The sequence below is a fragment of the Hydractinia symbiolongicarpus genome, chromosome 3, assembly GCF_029227915.1.
Source record: "Hydractinia symbiolongicarpus strain clone_291-10 chromosome 3, HSymV2.1, whole genome shotgun sequence".
Taxonomy (NCBI): domain Eukaryota; kingdom Metazoa; phylum Cnidaria; class Hydrozoa; order Anthoathecata; family Hydractiniidae; genus Hydractinia; species Hydractinia symbiolongicarpus.
In genome coordinates this window covers 29,822,654-29,841,849 of record NC_079877.1, presented here as the reverse complement: position 1 = coordinate 29,841,849, position 19,196 = coordinate 29,822,654, and the positions used below count along the sequence as shown (strand labels likewise).

The 19,196-nt window shown below is 39.8% G+C and overlaps 30 non-coding genes across 30 annotated transcripts; all 30 read right to left on the bottom strand.

Moving 5' to 3' along the window:
• Positions 1-953: 953 nt before the first annotated feature.
• Trnal-aag (transfer RNA leucine (anticodon AAG)) lies at positions 954-1,035 on the bottom strand. The gene has a single exon. It is a non-coding gene; the product is annotated as a tRNA-Leu (tRNA).
• A 384-nt stretch (positions 1,036-1,419) lies between these two features.
• Trnal-uag (transfer RNA leucine (anticodon UAG)) lies at positions 1,420-1,501 on the bottom strand. The gene has a single exon. It is a non-coding gene; the product is annotated as a tRNA-Leu (tRNA).
• A 485-nt stretch (positions 1,502-1,986) lies between these two features.
• Trnal-aag (transfer RNA leucine (anticodon AAG)) lies at positions 1,987-2,068 on the bottom strand. Its single transcript has one exon. It is a non-coding gene; the product is annotated as a tRNA-Leu (tRNA).
• A 384-nt stretch (positions 2,069-2,452) lies between these two features.
• On the bottom strand, positions 2,453-2,534 carry Trnal-uag (transfer RNA leucine (anticodon UAG)). Its single transcript has one exon. It is a non-coding gene; the product is annotated as a tRNA-Leu (tRNA).
• A 511-nt stretch (positions 2,535-3,045) lies between these two features.
• On the bottom strand, positions 3,046-3,127 carry Trnal-aag (transfer RNA leucine (anticodon AAG)). The gene has a single exon. It is a non-coding gene; the product is annotated as a tRNA-Leu (tRNA).
• Positions 3,128-4,105: 978 nt separating this feature from the next.
• On the bottom strand, positions 4,106-4,187 carry Trnal-aag (transfer RNA leucine (anticodon AAG)). Its single transcript has one exon. It is a non-coding gene; the product is annotated as a tRNA-Leu (tRNA).
• Positions 4,188-5,164: 977 nt separating this feature from the next.
• Trnal-aag (transfer RNA leucine (anticodon AAG)) lies at positions 5,165-5,246 on the bottom strand. The gene has a single exon. It is a non-coding gene; the product is annotated as a tRNA-Leu (tRNA).
• Positions 5,247-6,222: 976 nt separating this feature from the next.
• On the bottom strand, positions 6,223-6,304 carry Trnal-aag (transfer RNA leucine (anticodon AAG)). Its single transcript has one exon. It is a non-coding gene; the product is annotated as a tRNA-Leu (tRNA).
• A 978-nt stretch (positions 6,305-7,282) lies between these two features.
• Trnal-aag (transfer RNA leucine (anticodon AAG)) lies at positions 7,283-7,364 on the bottom strand. The gene has a single exon. It is a non-coding gene; the product is annotated as a tRNA-Leu (tRNA).
• Positions 7,365-7,749: 385 nt separating this feature from the next.
• Positions 7,750-7,831, bottom strand: Trnal-uag (transfer RNA leucine (anticodon UAG)). Its single transcript has one exon. It is a non-coding gene; the product is annotated as a tRNA-Leu (tRNA).
• A 511-nt stretch (positions 7,832-8,342) lies between these two features.
• Trnal-aag (transfer RNA leucine (anticodon AAG)) lies at positions 8,343-8,424 on the bottom strand. The gene has a single exon. It is a non-coding gene; the product is annotated as a tRNA-Leu (tRNA).
• Positions 8,425-8,809: 385 nt separating this feature from the next.
• Positions 8,810-8,891, bottom strand: Trnal-uag (transfer RNA leucine (anticodon UAG)). The gene has a single exon. It is a non-coding gene; the product is annotated as a tRNA-Leu (tRNA).
• Positions 8,892-9,275: 384 nt separating this feature from the next.
• On the bottom strand, positions 9,276-9,357 carry Trnal-uag (transfer RNA leucine (anticodon UAG)). The gene has a single exon. It is a non-coding gene; the product is annotated as a tRNA-Leu (tRNA).
• A 511-nt stretch (positions 9,358-9,868) lies between these two features.
• Positions 9,869-9,950, bottom strand: Trnal-aag (transfer RNA leucine (anticodon AAG)). The gene has a single exon. It is a non-coding gene; the product is annotated as a tRNA-Leu (tRNA).
• A 385-nt stretch (positions 9,951-10,335) lies between these two features.
• Trnal-aag (transfer RNA leucine (anticodon AAG)) lies at positions 10,336-10,417 on the bottom strand. Its single transcript has one exon. It is a non-coding gene; the product is annotated as a tRNA-Leu (tRNA).
• Positions 10,418-10,928: 511 nt separating this feature from the next.
• On the bottom strand, positions 10,929-11,010 carry Trnal-aag (transfer RNA leucine (anticodon AAG)). The gene has a single exon. It is a non-coding gene; the product is annotated as a tRNA-Leu (tRNA).
• A 383-nt stretch (positions 11,011-11,393) lies between these two features.
• On the bottom strand, positions 11,394-11,475 carry Trnal-uag (transfer RNA leucine (anticodon UAG)). Its single transcript has one exon. It is a non-coding gene; the product is annotated as a tRNA-Leu (tRNA).
• A 511-nt stretch (positions 11,476-11,986) lies between these two features.
• Trnal-uag (transfer RNA leucine (anticodon UAG)) lies at positions 11,987-12,068 on the bottom strand. The gene has a single exon. It is a non-coding gene; the product is annotated as a tRNA-Leu (tRNA).
• A 977-nt stretch (positions 12,069-13,045) lies between these two features.
• On the bottom strand, positions 13,046-13,127 carry Trnal-uag (transfer RNA leucine (anticodon UAG)). The gene has a single exon. It is a non-coding gene; the product is annotated as a tRNA-Leu (tRNA).
• Positions 13,128-13,638: 511 nt separating this feature from the next.
• Positions 13,639-13,720, bottom strand: Trnal-uag (transfer RNA leucine (anticodon UAG)). The gene has a single exon. It is a non-coding gene; the product is annotated as a tRNA-Leu (tRNA).
• Positions 13,721-14,231: 511 nt separating this feature from the next.
• On the bottom strand, positions 14,232-14,313 carry Trnal-aag (transfer RNA leucine (anticodon AAG)). Its single transcript has one exon. It is a non-coding gene; the product is annotated as a tRNA-Leu (tRNA).
• A 385-nt stretch (positions 14,314-14,698) lies between these two features.
• Trnal-uag (transfer RNA leucine (anticodon UAG)) lies at positions 14,699-14,780 on the bottom strand. The gene has a single exon. It is a non-coding gene; the product is annotated as a tRNA-Leu (tRNA).
• A 509-nt stretch (positions 14,781-15,289) lies between these two features.
• Trnal-aag (transfer RNA leucine (anticodon AAG)) lies at positions 15,290-15,371 on the bottom strand. The gene has a single exon. It is a non-coding gene; the product is annotated as a tRNA-Leu (tRNA).
• Positions 15,372-15,756: 385 nt separating this feature from the next.
• On the bottom strand, positions 15,757-15,838 carry Trnal-uag (transfer RNA leucine (anticodon UAG)). The gene has a single exon. It is a non-coding gene; the product is annotated as a tRNA-Leu (tRNA).
• Positions 15,839-16,347: 509 nt separating this feature from the next.
• Positions 16,348-16,429, bottom strand: Trnal-aag (transfer RNA leucine (anticodon AAG)). The gene has a single exon. It is a non-coding gene; the product is annotated as a tRNA-Leu (tRNA).
• A 385-nt stretch (positions 16,430-16,814) lies between these two features.
• Positions 16,815-16,896, bottom strand: Trnal-uag (transfer RNA leucine (anticodon UAG)). Its single transcript has one exon. It is a non-coding gene; the product is annotated as a tRNA-Leu (tRNA).
• Positions 16,897-17,406: 510 nt separating this feature from the next.
• On the bottom strand, positions 17,407-17,488 carry Trnal-aag (transfer RNA leucine (anticodon AAG)). Its single transcript has one exon. It is a non-coding gene; the product is annotated as a tRNA-Leu (tRNA).
• Positions 17,489-17,873: 385 nt separating this feature from the next.
• Trnal-uag (transfer RNA leucine (anticodon UAG)) lies at positions 17,874-17,955 on the bottom strand. Its single transcript has one exon. It is a non-coding gene; the product is annotated as a tRNA-Leu (tRNA).
• A 510-nt stretch (positions 17,956-18,465) lies between these two features.
• On the bottom strand, positions 18,466-18,547 carry Trnal-aag (transfer RNA leucine (anticodon AAG)). Its single transcript has one exon. It is a non-coding gene; the product is annotated as a tRNA-Leu (tRNA).
• Positions 18,548-18,932: 385 nt separating this feature from the next.
• Positions 18,933-19,014, bottom strand: Trnal-uag (transfer RNA leucine (anticodon UAG)). The gene has a single exon. It is a non-coding gene; the product is annotated as a tRNA-Leu (tRNA).
• Between the last annotated feature and the right edge of the window lie 182 nt (positions 19,015-19,196).

Genomic DNA, 19,196 nt, shown 5'->3' with positions numbered 1-19,196 from the left:
ACAAGCGTGCAGAGAAAATAGCATTTACGCGTATTTAAGCACTAGATGACACGTAAAAATGACCGAAAAGTATAAAAAATTCAAATAAGTAAGTGACGCAAAATAATACGTTGATACCCAACCAGCTCTGCACATTCCATTGCAAGTGTATTCGTCCCGTGACTTTTCATAAATTTACGGAGTTTTTCCTGATTGTGGGCGGAATTACCTGCACAGTCAAGCAATTTTAGCGATCCCGTCCTGCATGCAAGCGAAACTTGTGAAACATCCTTTTTAAACGTTCGCGCATTTTTCTAGGCGAAATAGTTAAGCGGGAATAAAAACGTTTGTCCGACGTATTTTTCAGACATGAATGATTAGTTGACAGGAGCGAGATTCAAACCCGCGCCACCGAAGTGATTGGTGCCTAAAACCAGAGTCTTGGACCGCTCGGCCATCCTGCCTACTTTTTAAGATATAAAATCCCCGTCCCAAAAAAGTTCAAGTAAACCAAAAATGGCTTATTCTGACATTAGCAGGAAGGTTTTTGCTCTAACCAATTAACCTAAGATCCGAAGTCCTAAGTCTGTCCGTTGACAAGTAAACTTTGACAAGTTCACATTGCGTGGGTACAATAATGAAACGCCGAAAATTATACTCTTGTGGGTTAAATGTTAAAAATTATGCAATTATCAAGAAAAATGTTGAACATGACTGTAAGACCGTTTCATTCGGACTATCGCTCTTAACAAGCTGTAAATCCAAATCTCCTGTCGTTTAAACGCTTTAGATCTCTGTTTCGAAAAATAAAGGAAATGTTCCGCAAAATCAAGTGGTACAAGTGCCATTTTTCCCCAATGCGACGAAGACTTGTTAATTATACTTTTTTAAAATTTGCGTCTTTCTGGGGACGAAGTTTTTAAGCGCAATCAATATCCTCTGTCCGAGGATATTTCCGAACATGCGATATAAGATGACAATAGCGAGATTCGAACTCACGCCACCGAAGTGACTGGTGCCTTAAACCAGCGCCTTAGACCGCTCGGCCATGCTGCCGGTTTTTCAAATACATAATGTGGACGAGCGTGCGGAAAAAATATTATTTACGCGTATTTAAGCACTAGATGACATGTAAAAATGACCGAAATGTATGAAAAATTCAAATAAGTAAGTGACGCAAAATAATACATTGATACCCAACCAGCTCTGCACATTCCATTGCAAGTGTATTCGTCCCGTGACTTTTCATCAATTTAGAGAGTTTTGCCTGATTGTGGGCGGAATTACCTGCAAAGTCAAGCAGTTTTAGCGATCCCGTCCTGCATGGAAGTGAAACTTATGAAACATCCTTTTTAAACGTTCGCGCATTTTTCTAGGCAAAATATTTAAGCGGAGATAAAAACTTTTGCCTGACGTACTTTTCAGACATGTATGATTAGTTGACAGGAGCGAGATTCGAACTCGCGCCACCGAAGTGACTGGTGCCTAAAACCAGAGCCTTAGACCGCTCGGCCATCCTGCCTACTTTTTAAGCTATAAAATCCCCGTCCCAAAAAAGTTCAAGTAAACCAAAAATGGCTTATTCTGACATTAGCAGGAAGGTTTTTGCTCTAACCAATTAACCTAAGATCCGAAGTCCTAAGTCTGTCCCTTGACAAGTAAACTTTGACAAGTTCACATTGCGTGGGTACAATAATGAAACGCCGAAAATTATACTCTTGTGGGTTAAATGTTAAAAATTATGCAATTATCAAAAAAAATGTTGAACATGACTGTAAGAACATTTCGTTCGGACTATCGCTCTTAACAAGCTGTAAATCCAAATCTCCTGTCGTTTTAACGCTTTAGATCTCTGTTTCGAAAAATAAACGAAATTGTCCGCAAAATCAAGTGGTACAAGTGCCATTTTTCCCCAATGCGACGAAGACTTGTTAATTATACTTTTTTAGTTTTTAAGCGCAATCAATATCCTCAGTCCGAGAACATTTCCGAACATGCGATATAAGATGACAAGAGCGAGATTCGAACTCGCGCCACCGAATTGACTGGTGCCTTAAACCAGCGCCTTAGACCGCTCGGCCATCCTGCCGGTTTTTCAAATACATAATGTGGACGAGCGTGCAGAAAAAATATTATTTACGCGAATTTAAGCACTAGATGACATGTAAAAATTACCGAAATGTATGAAAAATTCAAATAAGTAAGTGACGCAAAATAATACATTGATACCCAACCAGCTCTGCACATTCCATTGCAAGTGTATTCGTCCCGTGACTTTTCATCAATTTAGAGAGTTTTGCCTGATTGTGGGCGGAATTACCTGCAAAGTCAAGCAGTTTTAGCGATCCTGTCCTGCATGGAAGCGAAACTTATGAAACATCCTTTTTAAACGTTCGCGCATTTTTCTAGGCAAAATATTTAAGCGGAGATAAAAACTTTTGTCTGACCTACTTTTCAGACATGTATGATTAGTTGACAGGAGCGAGATTCGAACTCGCGCCACCGAAGTGACTGGTTCCTAAAACCAGCGCCTTAGACCGCTCGGCCATCCTGCCTACTTTTTAAGATATAAAATCCCCGTCCCAAAAAAGTTCAAGTAAACCAAAAATGGCTTATTCTGACATTAGCAGGAAGGTTTTTGCTCTAACCAATTAACCTAAGATCCGAAGTCCTAAGTCTGTCCCTTGACAAGTAAACTTTGACAAGTTCACATTGCGTGGGTACAATAATGAAACGCCGAAAATTATACTCTTGTGGGTTAAATGTTAAAATTTATGCAATTATCAAAAAAAATGTTGAACATGACTGTAAGTACATTTCGTTCGGACTATCGCTCTTAACAAGCTGTAAATCCAAATTTCCTGTCGTTTTAACGCTTTAGATCTCTGTTTCGAAAAATAAACGAAATTGTCCGCAAAATCAAGTGGTACAAGTGACATTTTTCCCCAATGCGACAAATACTTGTTAATTATACTTTTTCTACAATTTGCGTCTGTCTGGGGACGAAGTTTTTAAGCGTAATCAATATTCTCTGTCCGAGGACATTTCCGTTCATGTGATAAAAGATGACAGGAGCGAGATTCGAACTCGCGCCACCGAAGTGACTGGTGCCTTAAACCAGCACCTTAGACCGCTCGGCCATCCTGCCGGTTTTTCAAATACATTATGTGGACGAGCGTGCAGAAAAAATATTATTTACGCGTATTTAAGCACTAGATGACATGTAAAAATGACCGAAATGTATGAAAAATTCAAATAAGTGAGTGACGCAAAATAATACATTGATACCCAACTGGCTTTGCACATTCCATTGCAAGTGTATTCGTCCCGTGACTTTTTATCAATTTAGAGAGTTTTGCCTGATTGTGGGCAGAATTACCTGCAAAGTCAAGCAGTTTAAGCGATCCCGTCCTGCATGGAAGCGAAACTTATGAAACATCCTTTTTAAACGTTCGCGCATTTTTCTAGGCAAAATAGTTAAGCGGAGATAAAAACTTTTGTCCAACGTACCTTTTCAGACATGTATGATTAGTTGACAGGAGCGAGATTCGAACTCGCGCAACCGAAGTGACTGGTGCCTAAAACCAGAGCCTTAGACCGCTCGGCCATCATGCCTATTTTTTCAGATATAAAATCCCCGTCCCAAAAAATTTCAAGTAAACCAAAAATGGCTTATTCTGACATTAGCAAGAAGGATTTTGCTCTAACCAATTAACCTAAGATCCGAAGTCCTAAGTCTGTCCGTTGACAAGTAAACTTTGACAAGTTCACATTGCGTGGGTACAATAATGAAACGCCGAAAATTATACTCTTGTGGGTTAAATGTTAAAAATTATGCAATTATCAAAAAAAATGTTGAACATGACTGTAAGAAAATTTCGTTCGGACTATCGCTCTTAACAAGCTGTAAATCCAAATCTCCTGTCGTTTTAACGCTTTAGATCTCTGTTTCGAAAAATAAACGAAATTGTCCGCAAAATCAAGTGGTACAAGTGACATTTTTCCCCAATGCGACAAAGACTTGTTAATTATACTTTTTCTACAATTTGCGTCTGTCTGGGGACGAAGTTTTTAAGCGTAATCAATATTCTCTGTCCGAGGACATTTCCGGTCATGTGATAAAAGATGACAGGAGCGAGATTCGAACTCGCGCCACCGAAGTGACTGGTGCCTTAAACCAGCGCCTTAGACCGCTCGGCCATCCTGCCCGGATTTTCAAATACATAATGTCGACGAGCGTGCAGAGAAAATAGTATTTTCGCGTATTTAAGCACTAGATGACATGTAAAAATGACCGAAATGAATGAAAAATTCAAATAAGTAAGTGACGCAAAATAATACGTTGATACCCAACCAGCTCTGCACATTCCATTGCAAGTTCATTCGTCCCGTGACTCTTCATCAATTAAGAGAGTTTTGCCTTATTGTGGGCGGAATTACCTGCACAGTCAAGCAGTTTAAGCGATCCCGTCCTGCATGGAAGCGAAACTTATGAAACATCCTTTTTAAACGTTCGCGCATTTTTCTAGGCAAAATAGTTAAGCGGAGATAAAAACTTTTGTCTGACGTACTTTTCAGACATGTATGATTAGTTGACAGGAGCGAGAATCGAACTCGCGCCACCGAGTTGACTGGTGCCTAAAACCAGCGCCTTAGACCGCTCCGCCATCCTGCCTACTTTTTAAGATATAAAATCCCCGTCCCAAAAAAGTTCAAGTAAACCAAAAATGGCTTATTCTGACATTAGCAGGAAGGTTTTTGCTCTAACCAATTAACCTAAGATCCGAAGTCCTAAGTCTGTCCCTTGACAAGTAAACTTTGACAAGTTCACATTGCGTGGGTACAATAATGAAACGCCGAAAATTATACTCTTGTGGGTTAAATGTTAAAAATTATGCAATTATCAAGAAAAATGTTGAACATGACGGTAAGAACATTTAGTTCGGACTATCGCTCTTAACAAGCCGTAAATCCAAATCTCCTGTCGTTTAAACGCTTTAGATCTCTGTTTCAAAAAATAAACGAAATGTTCCGCAAAATGAAGTGGTACAAGTGCCATGTTTCCCCAATGCGACGAAGACTTGTTAATTATACTTTTTTAAAATTTGCGTCTTTCTGGGGACGAAGTTTTTAAGCGCAATCAATATCCTCTGTCCGAGGACATTTCCGAACATGCGATATAAGAAGACAAGAGCGAGATTCGAACTCGCGCCACCGAAGTGACTGGTGCCTTAAACCAGCGCCTTAGACCGCTCAGCCATCCTGCCGGTTTTTCAAATACATAATGTGGACGAGCGTGCAGAAAAAATATTATTTACGCGTATTTAAGCACTAGATGACATGTAAAAATGACCGAAATGTATGAAAAATTCAAATAAGTAAGTGACGCAAAATAATACGTTGATACACAACCAGCTCCGCACATTCCATTGTAAGTGTATTCGTCCCGTGACTTTTCATCAATTTAGAGAGTTTTGCCTGATTGTGGTCGGAATTACCTGCACAGTCAAGCACTTTTAGCGATCCCGTCCTGCATGCAAGCGAAACTTGTGATACATCCTTTTTAAACGTTCGCGCATTTTTCCAGGCAAAATAGTTAAGCGGAAATAAAAACGTTTTTCCAACGTACCTTTTCAGACATGTATGATTAGTTGACAGGAGCGAGATTCGAACTCGAGCAACCGAAGTGACTGGTGCCTAAAACCAGAGCCTTAGACCGCTCGGACATCATGCCTATTTTTTAAGATATAAAATCCCCGTCCCAAAAAATTTCAATTAAACCAAAAATGGCTTATTCTGACATTAGCAGGAAGGTTTTTGCTCTAACCAACTAACCTAAGATCCGAAGTCCTAAGTCTGTCCCTTGACAAGTAAACTTTGACAAGTTCACATTGCGTGGGTACAATAATGAAACGCCGAAAATTATACTCTTGTGGGTTAAATGTTAAAAATTATGCAATTATCAAGAAAAATGTTGAACATGACTGTAAACCGTTTCATTCGGACTATCGCTCTTAACAAGCCGTAAATCCAAATCTCCTGTCGTTTAAACGCTTTAGATCTCTGTTTCGAAAAATAAACGAAATGTTCCGCAAAATGAAGTGGTACAAGTGCCATGTTTCCCCAATGCGACGAAGACTTGTTAATTATACTTTTTTAAAATTTGCGTCTTTCTGGGGACGAAGTTTTTAAGCGCAATCAATATCCTCTGTCCGAGGACATTTCCGAACATGCGATATAAGATGACAAGAGCGAGATTCGAACTCGCGCCACCGAAGTGACTGGTGCCTTAAACCAGCGCCTTAGACCGCTCGGCCATCCTGCCAGTTTTTCAAATACATAATGTGGACGAGCGTGCAGAAAAAATATTATTTACGCGTATTTAAGCACTAGATGACATGTAAAAATGACCGAAATGTATGAAAAATTCAAATAAGTAAGTGACGCAAAATAATACGTTGATACCCAACCAGCTTTGCACATTCCATTGCAAGTGTATTCGTCCCGTGACTTTTTATCAATTTAGAGAGTTTTGCCTGATTGTGGTCGGAATTACCTGCACAGTCAAGCAGTTTTAGCGATCCCGTCCTGCCTGCAAGCGAAACTTGTGATACATCCTTTTTAAACGTTCGCGCATTTTTCCAGGCAAAATAGTTAAGCGGAAATAAAAACGTTTTTCCAACGTACCTTTTCAGACATGTATGATTAGTTGACAGGAGCGAGATTCGAACTCGAGCAACCGAAGTGACTGGTGCCTAAAACCAGAGCCTTAGGCCGCTCGGCCATCATGCCTATTTTTTAAGATATAAAATCCCCGTCCCAAAAAATTTCAATTAAACCAAAAATGGCTTATTCTGACATTAGCAGGAAGGTTTTTGCTCTAACCAACTAACCTAAGATTCGAAGTCCTAAGTCTGTCCCTTGACAAGTAAGCGTTGACAAGTTCACATTGCGTGGGTACAATAATGAAACGCCGAAAATTATACTCTTGTGGTTTAAATGTTAAAAATTAAGCATTTATCAAGAAAAATGTTGAACATGACTGTAAGAACGTTTCATTCGTACTATCGCTCTAAACAAGCTGTACATCCAAATCTCCTGTCGTTTAAAAGCTTTAGATCTCTGTTTCGTAAAATAAACGAAATGTTCCGCAAAATCAAGTGGTACAAGTGACATTTTTCCCCAATGCGACAAAAACTTGTTAATTTTACTTTTTCTAAAATTTGCGTCTTTCTGGGGACGAAGTTTTTAAGCGTAATCAATATTCTCTGTCCGAGGACATTTCCGGTCATGCGATATAAGATGACAGGAGCGAGATTCAAACTCGCGCCACCGAAGTGACTGGTGCCTTAAACCAGCGCCTTAGACCGCTCGGCCATCCTGCCCTGTTTTTCAAATACATAATGTCGACGAGCGTGCAGTGAAAATAGTATTTACGCGTATTTAAGCACTAGATGACATGTAAAAATGACCGAATTGTATGAAAAATTCAAATAAGTAAGTGACGCAAAATAATACGTTGATACCCAACCAGCTCTGCACATTCCATTGCAAGTGCATTCGTCCCGTGACTTTTCATCAATTAAGAGAGTTTTGCCTGATTGTGGGTGGAATTACCTGCACAGCCGAGCAGTTTTAGCGATTCCCTCCTGCATGCAAGCGAAACTTGTGATACATCCTTTTTAAACGTTCGCGCATTTTTCTAGGCAAAATAGTTAAGCGGAAATAAAAATGTTTGCCTGACGTACTTTTCAGACATGTATGACTAGTTGACAGGAGCGAGATTTGAACTCGCGCCACCAAAGTGACTGGTGCCTAAAACCAGCGCCTTAGACCGCTCGGCCATCCTGCCTACTTTTTAAGATATAAAGTCCCCGTCCCAAAAAAGTTCAAGTAAACCAAAAATGGCTTATGCTGACATTAGCAGGAAGGTTTTTGCTCTAACCAATTAGCCTAAGATCCGAAGTCCTAAGTCTGTCCGTTGACAAGTAAACTTTGACAAGTTCACATTGCGCGGGTACAATAATGAAACGCCAAAAATTATACTCTTGTGTGTTAAATGTTAAAAATTATGCAACTATCAAGAAATATGTTGAACATGACTGTAAGAACGTTTCATTCGGACAATCGCTCTTAACAAGCTGTAAATCCAAATCTCCTGTCGTTTAAACGCTTTAGATCTCTGTTTCGAAAAATAAAGGAAATGTTCCGCAAAATCAAGTGGTACTAGTGACATTTTTCCCCAATGCGACAAAAACTTGTTAATTTTACTTTTTCTAAAATTTGCGTCTTTCTGGGGACGAAGTTTTTAAGCGTAATCAATATTCTCTGTCCGAGGACATTTTCGAACATGCGATATAAAATGACAAGAGCGAGATTCGAACTCGCGCCACCGAAGTGACTGGTGCCTTAAACCAGCGCCTTAGACCGCTCGGCCATCCTGCCCTATTTTCCAAATACATAATGTCGACGAGCGTGCAGAAAAAATATTATTTACGCGTATTTAAGCACAAGATGACATGTAAAATTAACCGAAATGTATGAAAAATTCAAATAAGTAAGTGACGCAAAATAATACATTGATACCCAACCAGCTCTGCACATTCCATTGCAAGCGTATTCGTCCAGTGACTTTTCATCAATTTAGAGAGTTTTGCCTGATTGTGGGCGGAATTACCTGCAAAGTCAAGCAGTTTAAGCGATCCCGTCCTGCATGGAAGCGAAACTTATGAAACATCCTTTTTAAACGTTCGCGCATTTTTCTAGGCAAAATAGTTAAGCGGAGATGAAAACTTTTGTCTGACGTACTTTTCAGACATGTATGATTAGTTGACAGGAGCGAGAATCGAACTCGAGCCACCGAAGTGACTGGTGCCTAAAACCAGCGCCTTAGACCGCTCGGCCATCCTGCCGGTTTTTCAAATACATAATGTGGACGAGCGTGCAGAAAAAATATTATTTACGCGTATTTAAGCACTAGATGACATGTAAGAATGACCGAAATGTATGAAAAATTCAAATAAGTGAGTGACGCAAAATAATACATTGATACCCAACCAGCTCTGCACATTCCATTGCAAGTGTATTCGTCCCGTGACTTTTTATCAATTTAGAGAGTTTTGCCTGATTGTGGGCGGAATTACCTGCAAAGTCAAGCAGTTTAAGCGATCCCGTCCTGCATGGAAGCGAAACTTATGAAACACCCTTTTTAAACGTTCGCGCATTTTTATAGGCAAAATAGTTAAGCGGAGATAAAAACTTTTGTCTGACGTACTTTTCAGACATGTATGATTAGTTGACAGGAGCGAGAATCGAACTCGCGCCACCGAAGTGACTGGTGCCTAAAACCAGCGCCTTAGACCGCTCGGCCATCCTGCCTACTTTTTAAGATATAAAATCCCCGTCCCAAAAAAGTTCAAGTAAACCAAAAATGGCTTATTCTGACATTAGCAGGAAGGTTTTTGCTCTAACCAATTAACCTAAGATCCGAAGTCCTAAGTCTGTCCCTTGACAAGTAAACTTTGACAAGTTCACATTGCGTGGGTACAATAATGAAACGCCGAAAATTATACTCTTGTGGGTTAAATGTTAAAAATTATGCAATTATCAAGAAAAATGTTGAACATGACTGTAAGAACATTTCGTTCGGTCTATCGCTCTTAACAAGCTGTAAATCCAAATCTCCTGTCGTTTTAACGCTTTAGATCTCTGTTTCGAAAAATAAACGAAATTGTCCGCAAAATCAAGTGGTACAAGTGACATTTTTCCCCAATGCGAAAAAAACTTGTTAATTTTACTTTTTCTAAAATTTGCGTCTTTCTGGGGACGAAGTTTTTAAGCGTAATCAATATTCTCTGTCCGAGGACACTTCCGGTCATGCGATATAAGATGACAGGAGCGAGATTCAAACTCGCGCCACCGAAGTGACTGGTGCCTTAAACCAGCGCCTTAGACCGCTCGGCCATCCTGCCCTGTTTTTCAAATACATAATGTCGACGAGCGTGCAGAGAAAATAGTATTTACGCGTATTTAAGCACTAGATGACATGTAAAAATGACCGAAATGTATGAAAAATTCAAATAAGTAAGGGACGCAAAATAATACGTTGATACCCAACCAGCTCTGCACATTCCATTGCAAGTGCATTCGTCCCGTGACTTTTCATCAATTAAGAGAGTTTTGCCTGATTGTGGGTGGAATTACCTGCACAGTCAAGCAGTTTTAGCGATCCCGTCCTGCATGCAAGCGAAACTTGTGATACATCCTTTTTAAACGTTCGCGCATTTTTCTAGGCAAAATAGTTAAGCGGAAATAAAAATGTTTGCCTGACGTACTTTTCAGACATGTATGACTAGTTGACAGGAGCGAGATTTGAACTCGCGCCACCAAAGTGACTGGTGCCTTAAACCAGCGCCTTAGACCGCTCGGCCATCCTGCCTACTTTTTAAGATATAAAGTCCCCATCCCAAAAAAGTTCAAGTAAACCAAAAATGGCTTATGCTGACATTAGCAGGAAGATTTTTGCTCTAACCAATTAACCTAAGATCCGAAGTCCTAAGTCTGTTCGTTGACAAGTAAACTTTGACAAGTTCACATTGCGTGGGTACAATAATGAAACGCCAAAAATTATACTCTTGTGTGTTAAATGTTAAAAATTATGCAACTATCAAGAAATATGTTGAACATGACTGTAAGAACGTTTCATTCGGACAATCGCTCTTAACAAGCTGTAAATCCAAATCTCCTGTCGTTTAAACGCTTTAGATCTCTGTTTCGAAAAATAAAGGAAATGTTCCGCAAAATCAAGTGGTACAAGTGACATTTTTCCCCAATGCGACAAAAACTTGTTAATTATACTTTTTCTAAAATTTGCGTCCTTCTGGGGACGAAGTTTTTAAGCGTAATCAATATTCTCTGTCCGATGACATTTCCGGTCATGCGATATAAGATGACAAGAGCGAGATTCGAACTCGCGCCACCGAAGTGACTGGTGCCTTAAACCAGCGCCTTAGTCCGCTCGGCCATCCTGCCGGTTTTTCAAATACGTAATGTGGACGAGCTGCAGAAAAAATATTATTTACGCGTATTTAAGCACTAGATGACAGGTAAAAATGACCGATATGTATGAAAAATTCAAATAAGTAAGTGACGCAAAATAATACATTGATACCCAACCAGCTCTGCACATTCCATTGCAAGTGTATTCGTCCCGTGACTTTTCATCAATTTAGAGAGTTTTGCCTGATTGTGGGCGGAATTACCTGCAAAGTCAAGCAGTTTAAGCGATCCCGTCCTGCATGGAAGCGAAACTTATGAAACATCCTTTTTAAACGTTCGCGCATTTTTCTAGGCAAAATAGTTAAGCGGAGATAAAAACTTTTGTCTGACGTACTTTTCAGACATGTATGATTAGTTGACAGGAGCGAGAATCGAACTTGCGCCACCGAAGTGACTGGTGCCTAAAACCAGCGCCTTAGACCGCTTGGCCATCCTGCCTACTTTTTAAGATATAAAATCCCCGTCCCAAAAAAGTTCAATTAAACCAAAAATGGCTTATTCTGACATTAGCAGGAAGGTTTTTGCTCTAACCAATTAACCTAAGATCCGAAGTCCTAAGTCTGTCCCTTGACAAGTAAACTTTGACAAGTTCACATTGCGTGGGTACAATAATGAAACGCCGAAAATTATACTCTTGTGAGTAAAATGTTAAAAATTATGCAATTATCAAGAAAAATGTTGAACATGACTGTAAGACCGTTTCATTCGGACAATCGCTCTTAACAAGCTGTAAATCCAAATCTCCTGTCGTTTAAACGCTTTAGATCTCTGTTTCGTAAAATAAACGAAATGTTCCGCAAAATCAAGTGGTACAAGCGACATTTCTTCCCAATGCGACAAAAACTTGTTAATTTTACTTTTTCTAAAATTTGCGTCTTTCTGGGGACGAAATTTTTAAGCGTAATCAATATTCTCTGTCCGAGGACATTTCCGGTCATACGATATAAGATGACAGGAGCGAGATTTGAACTCGCGCCACCAAAGTGACTGGTGCCTAAAACCAGCGCCTTAGACCGCTCGGTCATCCTGCCTACTTTTTAAGATATAAAGTCCCCGTCACAAAAAAGTTCAAGTAAACCAAAAATGGCTTATGCTGACATTAGCAGGAAGGTTTTTGCTCTAACCAATTAACCTAAGATCCGAAGTCCTAAGTCTGTCCGTTGACAAGTAAACTTTGACAAGTTCACATTGCGTGGGTACAATAATGAAACGCCGAAAATTATACTCTTGTGAGTAAAATGTTAAAAATTATGCAATTATCAAGAAAAATGTTGAACATGACTGTAAGACCGTTTCATTCAGACAATCGCTCTTAACAAGCTGTAAATCCAAATCTCCTGTCGTTTAAACGCTTTAGATCTCTGTTTTGTAAAATAAACGAAATGTTCCGCAAAATCAAGTGGTACAAGTGACTTTTTTCCCCAATGCGACAAAAACTTGTTATTTTTACTTTTTCTAAAATTTGCGTCTTTCTGGGGACGAAGTTTTTAAGCGTAATCAATATTCTCTGTCCGAGGACATTTCCGGTCATGCGATATAAGATGACAGGAGCGAGATTCAAACTGGCGCCACCAAAGTGACTGGTGCCTAAAACCAGCGCCTTAGACCGCTCGGCCATCCTGCCGGTTTTTCAAATACATAATGTGGACGGGCGTGCAGAAAAAATATTATTTACGCGTATTTAAGCACTAGATGACATGTAAAAATGACCGAAATGTATGAAAAATTCAAATAAGTAAGTGACGCAAAATAATACATTGATACCCAACCAGCTCTGCACATTCCATTGCAAGTGTATTCGTCCCGTGACTTTTCATCAATTTAGAGAGTTTTGCCTGATTGTGGGCGCAATTACCTGCAAAGTCAAGCAGTTTAAGCGATCCCGTCCTGCATGGAAGCGAAACTTATGAAACATCCTTTTTAAACGTTCGCGCATTTTTCTAGGCAAAATAGTTAAGCGGAGATAAAAACTTTTGTCTGACGTACTTTTCAGACATGTATGATTAGTTGACAGGAGCGAGAATCGAACTTGCGCCACCGAAGTGACTGGTGCCTAAAACCAGCGCCTTAGACCGCTCGGCCATCCTGCCTACTTTTTAAGATATAAAATCCCCGTCCCAAAAAAGTTCAAGTAAACCAAAAATGGCTTATTCTGACATTAGCAGGAAGGTTTTTGCTCTAACCAATTAACCTAAGATCAGAAGTCCTAAGTCTGTCCTTTGACAAGTAAACTTTGACAAGTTCACATTGCGTGGGTACAATAATGAAACGCCGAAAATTATACTCTTGTGAGTAAAATGTTAAAAATTATGCAATTATCAAGAAAAATGTTGAACATGACTGTAAGACCGTTTCATTCGGACAATCGCTCTTAACAAGCTGTAAATCCAAATCTCCTGTCGTTTAAACGCTTTAGATCTCTGTTTCGTAAAATAAACGAAATGTTCCGCAAAATCAAGTGGTACAAGTGACATTTTTCCCCAATGCGACAAAAACTTGTTAATTTTACTTTTTCTAAAATTTGCGTCTTTCTGGGGACGAAGTTTTTAAGCGTAATCAATATTCTTTATCCGAGGACATTTCCGGTCATGCGATATAAGATGACAGGAGCGAGATTTGAACTCGCGTCACCAAAGTGACTGGTGCCTAAAACCAGCGCCTTAGACCGCTCGGCCATCCTGCCTACTTTTTAAGATATAAAGTCCCCGTCTTAAAAAAGTTCAAGTAAACCAAAAATGGCTTATGCTGACATTAGCAGGAAGGTTTTTGCTCTAACCAATTAACCTAAGATCCGAAGTCCTAAGTCTGTCCGTTGACAAGTAAACTTTGACAAGTTCACATTGCGTGGGTACAATAATGAAACGCCGAAAATTATACTCTTGTGAGTAAAATGTTAAAAATTATGCAATTATCAAGAAAAATGTTGAACATGACTGTAAGACCGTTTCATTCGGACAATCGCTCTTAACAAGCTGTAAATCCAAATCTCCTGTCGTTTAAACACTTTAAATCTCTGTTTCGTAAAATAAACGAAATGTTCCGCAAAATCAAGTGGTACAAGTGACTTTTTTCCCCAATGCGACAAAAACTTGTGAATTTTACTTTTTCTAAAATTTGCGTCTTTCTGGGGACGAAGTTTTTAAGCGTAATCAATATTCTCTGTCCGAGGACATTTCCGGTCATGCGATATAAGATGACAGGAGCGAGATTCAAACTCGCGCCACCGAAGTGACTGGTGCCTTAAACCAGCGCCTTAGACCGCTCGGCCATCCTGCCCGGTTTTTCAAATACATAATGTCGACGAGCGTGCAGAGAAAATAGTATTTACGCGTATTTAAGCACTAGATGACATGTAAAAATGACCGAAATGTTTGAAAAATTCAAATAAGTAAGTGACGCAAAATAATACGTTGATACCCAACCAGCTCTGCACATTCCATTGCAAGTGCATTCGTCCCGTGACTTTTCATCAATTAAGAGAGTTTTGCCTGATTGTGGGCGGAATTACCTGCACAGTCAAGCAGTTTTAGCGATCCCGTCCTGCATGCAAGCGAAAGTTGTGATACATCCTTTTTAAACGTTCGCGCATTTTTCTAGGCAAAATAGTTAAGCGGCAATAAAAAGGTTTGCCTGACGTACTTTTCAGACATGTATGACTAGTTGACAGGAGCGAGATTTGAACTCGCGCCACCAAAGTGACTGGTGCCTAAAACCAGCGCCTTAGACCGCTCGGCCATCCTACCTACTTTTTAAGATATAAAGTCCCCATCCCAAAAAATTTCAAGTAAACCAAAAATGGCTTATGCTGACATTAGCAGGAAGGTTTTTGCTCTAACCAATTAACCTAAGATCCGAAGTCCTAAGTCTGTGCCTTGACAAGTAAGCTATGACAAGTTCACATTGCGTGGGTACAATAATGAAACGCCGAAAATTATAGTCTTGTGGGTTAAATGTTGAAAATTAAGCAATTCTCAAGAAATATGTTGAACATGACTGTAAGAACGTTTCATTCGGACTATCGCTCTTAACAAGCTGTAAATCCAAATCTCCTGTCGTTTAAACGCTTTAGATCTCTGTTTCGAAAAATAAACGAAATTTTCCGCAAAATCAAGTGGTACAAGTGACACTTTTCCCCAATGCGCCAAAGACTTGTTGATTATATTTTTTTAAATTTGCGTCTTTCTGGGGACGAAGTTTTTAAGCGTAATCAATATCCTCTGTCCGAGGACATTTCCGGTCATGCGATATAAGATGACAGGAGCGAGATTCGAACTCGCGCCACCGAAGTGACTGGTGCCTTAAACCAGCGCCTTAGACCGCTCGGCCATCCTGCCCGGTTTTACCAATACATAATGTCGACGAGCGTGCAGAGAAAATAGTATTTACGCGTATTTGAGCACTAGATGACATGTAAAAATGACAGAAATGTATGAAAAATTCAAATAAGTAAGTGACGCAAAATAATACGTTGATACCCAACCAGCTCTTCACATTCCATTGCAAGTGTATTCGTTCCGTGACTTTTCATCATTTTAGAGAGTTTTGCCTGATTGTGGGCGGAAATACCTGCACAGTCAAGCAGTTTTAGCGATCCCGTCCTGCATGCAAGCGAAACTTGTGATACATCCTTTTTAAACGTTCGCGCATTTTTCTAGGCAAAATAGTTAAGCGGAAATAAAAACGTTTGTCCAACGTACTTTTCAGACATGTATGATTAGTTGACAGGAGCGAGGTTCGAACTCGCGCCACCGAAGTGACTGGTGCCTAAAACTAGCGCCTTATACCGCTCGGCCATCCTGCCTTCTTTTTAAGATATAAAATCCCCGTCCCAAAAAATTCAAGTAAACCAAAAATGGCTTATTCTGACATTAGCAGGAAGGTTTTTGCTCTAACCAATTAACCTAAGATCGGAAGTCCTAAGTCTGTCCCTTGACAAGTAAACTTTGACAAGTTCACATTGCGTGGGTACAATAATGAAACGCCGAAAATTATACTCTTGTGAGTAAAATGTTAAAAATTATGCAATTATCAAGAAAAATGTTGAACATGACTGTAAGACCGTTTCATTCGGACAATCGCTCTTAACAAGCTGTAAATCCAAATCTCCTGTCGTTTAAACGCTTTAGATCTCTGTTTCGTAAAATAAACGAAATGCTCCGCAAAATCAAGTGGTACAAGTGCCATTTTTCCCCAATGCGACGAAGACTTGTTAATTATACTTTTTTAAAATTTGCGTCTTTCTGGGGACGAAGTTTTTAAGCGCAATCAATATCCTCTGTCCGAGGACATTTCCGGACATGCGATATAAGATGACAGGAGCGAGATTCGAACTCGCGCCACCGAAGTGACTGGTGCCTTAAACCAGCGCCTTAGACCGCTCGGCCATCCTGCCCGGTTTTTCAAATACATAATGTGGACGAGCGTGCAGAAAAAATAGTATTTACGCGTATTTAAGCACTATATGACATGTAAAAATGACCGAAATGTATGAAAAATTCAAATAAGTAAGTGACGCAAATTAAGACGTTGATACCCAACCAGCTCCGCACATTCCATTGCAAGTGTATTCGTCCCGAGACTTTTTATCAATTTAGAGAGTTTTGCCTGATTGTGGGCGGAATTACCTGCACAGTCAAGCAGTTTTAGCGATCCCGTCCTGCATGCAAGCGAAACTTGTGATACATCGTTTTTAAACATTCGCGCATTTTTCCAGGCAAAATAGTTAAGCGGAAATAAAAACTTTTATCCGACGTACTTTTCAGACATGTATGATTAGTTGACAGGAGCGAGATTCGAATTCGCGCCACCGAAGTGACTGGTGCCTAAAACCAGCGCCTTAGACCGCTCGGCCATCCTGCCTTATTTTTAAGATATAAAATCCCCGTCCCAAAATAGTTCAATTAAACCAAAAATGGCTTATTCTGACATTAGCAGGAAGGTTTTTGCTCTAACCAATTAACCTAAGATCCGAAGTCCTAAGTCTGTCCCTTGACAAATAAGCTTTGACAAGTTCACATTGCGTGGGTACAATAATGAAACGCCGAAAATTATACTCTTGTGGGTTAAATGTTAAAAATTAAGCAATTATCAAGAAAAATGTTGAACATGACTGTAAGACCGTTTCATTCGGACAATCGCTTTTAACAAGCTGTAAATCCAAATCTCCTGTCGTTTAAACGCTTTAGATCTCTGTTTCGTAAAATAAACGAAATGCTCCGCAAAATCAAGTGGTACAAGTGCCATTTTTCCCCAATGCGACGAAGACTTGTTAATTATACTTTTTTTAAATTTGCGTCTTTCTGGGGACGAAGTTTTTAAGCGCAATCAATATCCTTTGTCCGAGGACATTTCCGGAAATGCGATATAAGATGACAGGAGCGAGATTCGAACTCGCGCCACCGAAGTGACTGGTGCCTTAAACCAGCGCCTTAGACCGCTCGGCCATCCTGCCCGGTTTTTCAAATACATAATGTGGACGAGCGTGCAGAAAAAATAGTATTTACGCGTATTTAAGCACTAGATGACATGTAAAAATGACCGAAATATATGAAAAATTCAAATAAGTAAGTGACGCAAATTAATACGTTGATACCCAACCAGCTCCGCACATTCCATTGCAAGTGTATTCGTCCCGAGACTTTTTATCAATTTAGAGAGTTTTGCCTGATTGTGGGCGGAATTACCTGCACAGTCAAGCAGTTTTAGCGATCCCGTCCTGCATGCAAGCGAAACTTGTGATACATCGTTTTTAAACATTCGCGCATTTTTCCAGGCAAAATAGTTAAGCGGAAATAAAAACTTTTATCCGACGTACTTTTCAGACATGTATGATTAGTTGACAGGAGCGAGATTCGAATTCGCGCCACCGAAGTGACTGGTGCCTAAAACCAGCGCCTTAGACCGCTCGGCCATCCTGCCTTATTTTTAAGATATAAAATCCCCGTCCCAAAAAAGTTCAATTAAACCAAAAATGGCTTATTCTGACATTAGCAGGAAGGTTTTTGCTCTAACCAATTAACCTCAGATCCGAAGTCCTAAGTCTGTCCCTTGACAAATAAGCTTTGACAAGTTCACATTGCGTGGGTACAATAATGAAACGCCGAAAATTATACTCTTGTGGGTTAAATGTTAAAAATTAAGCAATTATCAAGAAAAATGTTGAACATGACTGTAAGACCGTTTCATTCGGACAATCGCTTTTAACAAGCTGTAAATCCAAATCTCCTGTCGTTTAAACGCTTTAGATCTCTGTTTCGTAAAATAAACGAAATGCTCCGCAAAATCAAGTGGTACAAGTGCCATTTTTCCCCAATGCGACGAAGACTTGTTAATTATACTTTTTTAAAATTTGCGTCTTTCTGGGGACGAAGTTTTTAAGCGCAATCAATATCCTCTGTCCGAGGACATTTCCGGACATGCGATATAAGATGACAGGAGCGAGATTCGAACTTGCGCCACCGAAGTGACTGGTGCCTTAAACCAGCGCCTTAGACCGCTCGGCCATCCTGCCCGGTTTTTCAAATACATAATGTGGACGAGCGTGCAGAAAAAATAGTATTTACGCGTATTTAAGCACTAGATGACATGTAAAAATGACCGAAATATATGAAAAATTCAAATAAGTAAGTGACGCAAATTAATACGTTGATACCCAACCAGCTCCGCACATTCCATTGCAAGTGTATTCGTCCCGAGACTTTTTATCAATTTAGAGAGTTTTGCCTGATTGTGGGCGGAATTACCTGCACAGTCAAGCAGTTTTAGCGATCCCGTCCTGCATGCAAGCGAAACTTGTGATACATCGTTTTTAAACATTCGTGCATTTTTCCAGGCAAAATAGTTAAGCGGAAATAAAAACTTTTATCCGACGTACTTTTCAGACATGTATGATGAGTTGACAGGAGCGAGATTCGAATTCGCGCCACCGAAGTGACTGGTGCCTAAAACCAGCGCCTTAGACCGCTCGGCCATCCTGCCTTATTTTTAAGATATAAAATCCCCGTCCCAAAAAAGTTCAATTAAACCAAAAATGGCTTATTCTGACATTAGCAGGAAGGTTTTTGCTCTAACCAATTAACCTAAGATCCGAAGTCCTAAGTCTGTCCCTTGACAAATAAGCTTTGACAAAATCACATTGCGTGGGTACAATAATGAAACGC